Source organism: Procambarus clarkii, chromosome 19, assembly GCF_040958095.1.
Source record: "Procambarus clarkii isolate CNS0578487 chromosome 19, FALCON_Pclarkii_2.0, whole genome shotgun sequence".
In the NCBI taxonomy this organism is placed as follows: domain Eukaryota; kingdom Metazoa; phylum Arthropoda; class Malacostraca; order Decapoda; family Cambaridae; genus Procambarus; species Procambarus clarkii.
In genome coordinates this window covers 36,371,074-36,377,073 of record NC_091168.1, presented here as the reverse complement: position 1 = coordinate 36,377,073, position 6,000 = coordinate 36,371,074, and positions in this window count along the sequence as shown.

Here is a 6,000-nt window from a genome sequence, read left to right as displayed (position 1 = left end):
TTGTGATATTCGTGTCTGCTTAAGCATTTCCGTAATTTTTTTCCTTCTTCTGTACAGTTGTCTGCGTTCTCTTTCTAGAGTGGTCCTCTTTCTGCCCCTCCTCACAGGCACGTGCTTCAAGCAGACCTTGTAAGCTTCAGCTGTCAGTTGAGCTATTCCCTGTGTGGGAGTTTTGTCGCTTAAGACCGTCTCCCATTGACTGGTTGCAAGGTCTACATTTATTTTTTCCCAGTCGATCCTCTTATTGTTGGAATTGAAATGATTAAATATTCCTTCTCGCTTGTTGGGTTTCTTAGACCTACTACCGTTATTTATGCTAGTTCGCACTTCAATGAGCTTATGGTCCGAGTATGAAGTATCTGAGATTGTAATGTCCCTGATTAGTTCATCATTGTTTGTGAATAACAAGTCTAGTGTGTTTTCGTTCCTAGTTGGATCTGTAATCTGTTGATTGAGCGAGAATTTGTCACAGAATCTCAAAAGTTGATGTTGGTGTTCATGGTAGTGGTGGTGTTGGTGTTCATGGTGGTGGTGGTGTTGGTGTTCATGGTGGTGGTGGTGTTGGTGTTCATGGTGGTGTTGGTGTTCATGGTAGTGGTGGTGTTGGTGTTCATGGTAGTGGTGGTGTTGGTGTTCATGGTAGTGGTGGTGTTGGTGTTCATGGTAGTGGTGGTGTTGGTGTTCATGGTGGTGGTGGTGTTCGTGTTCATGGTGGTGGTGGTGTTGGTGTTCATGGTAGTGGTGGTGTTAGTGTTCATGGTAGTGGTGGTGTTGGTGTTCATGGTGGTGGTGGTGTTGGTGTTCATGGTAGTGGTGGTGTTGGTGTTCATGGAAGTGGTGGTGTTGGTGTTCATGGTAGTGGTGGTGTTGGTGTTCATGGTGTTGGTGGTGTTGGTGTTCATGGTAGTGGTGGTGTTGGTGTTCATGGTAGTGGTGGTGTTGGTGTTCATGGTAGTGGTGGTGTTGGTGTTCATGGTAGTGGTGGTGTTGGTGTTCATGGTAGTGGTGGTGTTGGTGTTCATGGTGGTGGTGGTGTTGGTGTACATGGTAGTGGTGCTGTTGGTGTTCATGGTGGTGGTGGTGTTGGTGTTCATGGTAGTGGTGGTGGTGTTGGTGTTCATGGTAGTGGTGGTGTTGGTGTTCATGGTAGTGGTGGTGTTAGTGTTCATGGTAGTGGTGGTGTTGGTGTTCATGGTGGTGGTGGTGTTGGTGTTCATGGTAGTGGTGGTGTTGATGTTCATGGTGGTGGTGGTGTTGGTGTTCATGGTAGTGGTGGTGTTGGTGTTCATGGTGGTGGTCGTGTTGGTGTTCATGGTGGTGGTGGTGTTGGTGTTCATGGTGGTGGTGGTGTTGTTGGTGTTCATGGTAGTGGTGGTGTTGGTGTTCATGGTAGCGGTGGTGTTGGTGTTCATGGAAGTGGTGGTGGTGTTGGTGTTCATGGTAGTGGTGGTGTTGGTGTTCATGGTAGTGGTGGTGGTGTTGGTGTTCATGGTAGTGGTGGTGTTGGTGTTCATGGTGGTGGTGGTGTTGGTGTTCATGGTAGTGGTGGTGGTGTTGGTGTTCATGGTAGTGGTGGTGTTGGTGTTCATGGTGGTGGTGGTGTTGGTGTTCATGGTGGTGGTGGTGTTGTTGGTGTTCATGGTGGTGGTGGTGTTGGTGTTCATTGTAGTGGTGGTGTTGGTGTTCATGGTGGTGGTGGTGTTGGTGTTCATGGTGGTGGTGGTGTTGGTGTTCATGGTAGTGGTGGTGGTGTTGGTGTTCATGGTAGTGTTGGTGTTGGTGTTCATGGTAGTGGTGGTGGTGTTGGTGTTCATGGTAGTGGTGGTGGTGGTGGTGTTGGTGTTCATGGTAGTGGTGGTGTTGGTGTTCATGGTGGTGGTGGTGTTGGTGTTCATGGTAGTGGTGGTGTTCATGGTGGTGGTGGTGTTGGTGTTCATGGTGGTGGTGGTGTTGGTGTTCATGGTGGTGGTGGTGTTGGTGTTCATGGTAGTGGTGGTGTTGGTGTTCATGGTAGTGGTGGTGTTGGTGTTCATGGTAGTGGTGGTGTTGGTGTTCATGGTAGTGGTGGTGTTGGTGTTCATGGTGGTGGTGGTGTTCGTGTTCATGGTGGTGGTGGTGTTGGTGTTCATGGTAGTGGTGGTGTTAGTGTTCATGGTAGTGGTGGTGTTGGTGTTCATGGTGGTGGTGGTGTTGGTGTTCATGGTAGTGGTGGTGTTGGTGTTCATGGAAGTGGTGGTGTTGGTGTTCATGGTAGTGGTGGTGTTGGTGTTCATGGTGGTGGTGGTGTTGGTGTACATGGTAGTGGTGGTGTTGGTGTTCATGGTAGTGGTGGTGTTGGTGTTCATGGTGGTGGTGGTGTTGGTGTTCATGGTAGTGGTGGTGTTGGTGTTCATGGTAGTGGTGGTGTTGGTGTTCATGGTAGTGGTGGTGTTGGTGTTCATGGTAGTGGTGGTGTTGGTGTTCATGGTGGTGGTGGTGTTGGTGTACATGGTAGTGGTGCTGTTGGTGTTCATGGTGGTGGTGGTGTTGGTGTTCATGGTAGTGGTGGTGGTGTTGGTGTTCATGGTAGTGGTGGTGTTGGTGTTCATGGTAGTGGTGGTGTTAGTGTTCATGGTAGTGGTGGTGTTGGTGTTCATGGTGGTGGTGGTGTTGGTGTTCATGGTAGTGGTGGTGTTGGTGTTCATGGTGGTGGTGGTGTTGGTGTTCATGGTAGTGGTGGTGTTGGTGTTCATGGTAGTGGTCGTGTTGGTGTTCATGGTGGTGGTGGTGTTGGTGTTCATGGTGGTGGTGGTGTTGTTGGTGTTCATGGTAGTGGTGGTGTTGGTGTTCATGGTAGCGGTGGTGTTGGTGTTCATGGTAGTGGTGGTGGTGTTGGTGTTCATGGTAGTGGTGGTGTTGGTGTTCATGGTAGTGGTGGTGGTGTTGGTGTTCATGGTAGTGGTGGTGTTGGTGTTCATGGTGGTGGTGGTGTTGGTGTTCATGGTAGTGGTGGTGTTATACTCAAATTCTGTCAGTTGAAATGTAACCAATCACAGGCAAGTAGGCCTCTGACGTCATGCCAGACAGAGGAGCATCAAGCCATGCTCCCAGCAGCCTCAGTTATCCTCACAGACTCAGAGTAGAAGGACCTCGGCTAGGCAGATATTTACCTTGCTATCTCGGTCAATAAATATATACAGAAGCGACTACTGAGTCTACATTCTACCCGAACAAGGCAAACGAATACTGGTAGCAGCAGTGGGATCCAGAAATTTTTTTCTGGAAGCAAAAGTTCCAGTACCCAGCATCGCCTCGTGTTCCAGCCAAAACCGCCGCCACCGCCACCGCCATAAGCCGCCATCCTGCCACCCACGCATCAAATATTGTGCCAGACCGGGGTCCTGCCATCAACCACTACTCCAGGCTAACGTTTTAGAAGTAAGGGTCAATATTTTCCTGTGAGAACGCTCACTCATCAGTGAGGAGGAAGGAAGCTTCCCGCGCCAGCCATTTTTGAACCTCGCGCCACCACGTGGGAACCACCTAGTGCACCCACCACCACCGCCACCCAAGCTGACAGTATCAAGCTTCGTGAGGGTGCAAGCTACTGCAATCGTCGTCAGCCATCGTCGCAAGTATCAACTGGTTATTCCATCGTCGCAATATTGTCGTCGTCAGAATTTATCTTCGTGCTTCTAGCGTGAACAGTGTGGGGTCCCTGAGTCTCACGCCACCGCCGCCAGGAGCGCTGCCGTCGCATCCAGTTTGTAAACACGCCTCACATGGGCCTCTTCCGATCTTCACGACGCTTCTCCTACTTTGGCTACTGGTGATCCTCATAAATTACAACCCTGAGATAAGTAATTGCTAGTTGAGAACAACGTGCCAAGTGTTAAAAAGTGACTTATGTAATAATTCCCATAATATCCTGTGAATTAACCATTCAGTGACTTGTTAAATATTGGAGCCGGTTTAGTACTCCAGAGGCCCACAGTTTCTCTGAGACATTTCAATATTCCCTGCATATGATTCCATTATTCATTAATTGTTACTAGTGTCATTACTGAATTCAAAGGTGAGAGAAGTAAGAAATAATTGTTTCTAGCAGTTATATACATTCCTGTGTCCAGTTTATGTGCTACATCCATATTTCTTGCATTGCCACTTGTTGTGTTGAATCTTTTTAATGAAATTTTGCAATTGCATTTCCCAGTTTTTATTCTAAATTGCTGTGCTTAGTCTGGTTTAATTAATTTACATACATCTAATTCCAGTCATTTTTTTAATGAAAGATTGCTAAATTTAGTTTACAATTTGCTTGTTCTTAATTATTTTCTTGCCTAGCCCAATTTAATAATTTTATTTCTGCCATTTTTACTTTAGCCAAGTTGATATTTTTTTGTGTTTATTTTTGTGTATACTATTTCTGATGCCAGGTGCACTTAATTATAATCTGCGTTCAAATATTACTTCCACGGCTATGACAATGCCTACCACTGTTGAAACCCCTTCAGAATCAATGGGAACAGTTGCTCGTCCCAATGGCCAGAGATCAGCTCAGGAAATGGCTATTCCTCTTTTTGCTGGGGAATCGCGTTTATTAGAATCATGGTTTAGTAAGGTTGAAGCGAAAACAGTTGCACGTTTTTCTAAGCCTACTAATGCCGAATACTTAGCAATTGCACGGTCAGCCGTGGACACAACCAAAGGTGATGCACGTTTTGTTGTTGATGAGAAAGCCATTGTTAGCCTCCAGTCTTGGCCTGAATTTAAGGATTTCTTTCGCCGTCGCTTTGTTAATAAAGGAGACCTTGACCCATATAGGTTAGTCAAGAAAATTGCCAATGCCACCATGCAGCCTGGTGAATCGTTTAATGCGTTTACTAGCCGTCTCGATCAGTATCTGTATGCCTTAGTTTCTGCTATGAATAATTCGACTTGGTTAGATAAAGACAATAATCTGTCCCCTGAGGCTATGGCCAAAATGATAGCATTTGGTACTTTAATGCATTTTGCCCCCGAGCATACAAAACCAATCGTTGAGCAACAAAATTTTGGTGTTAAACATGAAATTGGTGAAGTATTTGAGGCTATTAACAATGCCGCAGATAAACTAGCTCCCCGAAGTGCTCAACTGTTGCCACCCTCTGATGTTGTAAATGTAGTTACAAGTTCTCAGCATCCTCCCACAAATTCTCAAAACTCTTGGTCGCAGAAGCGTACCCATGCTCGTAGCCCCCAGTCAAATTCGCCGCCTCATAAAATGCCGAAACGCCATAGTCCACAACCATCCACTCCCTCATGTTGGCATTGTGGTAAGAGTAACCACCTTGCAAGGGACTGTTGGTCCGCCCCTAGATCATCACCACCTAGACAATTCTCTCGGCCCCCTCATCAATCTAATCATTCTAGGCTTCCATATTGCACGTACCATAAACAAGTTGGTCACCACACTGCGGATTGTAGAGCTAGGCAAAGGACATCTCCACCTCGTAACTCCCATGGTCAGTCTTGGCGAGGCTCACAGCGTCCAAGACATTATCAGAACTCTCGTAATTACAACTCCCAGCCCAGCTATAATGCAATTTCAAATTATAATGCTCAGTCACAGAATGCTGGAGCTCACAATGTTCACTCCATGTCGTCGGGAAACCCCCAAGGCCATCCGCTAACCAATTCAAGCTAGCCAATCCTAGTGCCCTCCCTGTGTATTCAGTAGCTACCCAAAATAGATTTGGACACTTGACAGAGGAGGACACTGACTCTAGACCAGTTGTAGATGTTGACGGATCCACAGTAAATTTGACACAAACAAGACGCAGATATCCCAGACAACATAAGTCAAAAGTAGTAACTTGTCCAGTCTCAAGTGATGGTCCCCTTGTATCAGCCATTGTACATGGTAGAGTTTTAAAAGTTTTTCTTGACTCAGGTGCAAAAATTAATATTGTCAAGCCCTCGGCTCTTAGAGACATTGAGAGTAAGCACCCTACTATTTTAAAACAGTCACACATACCTTTT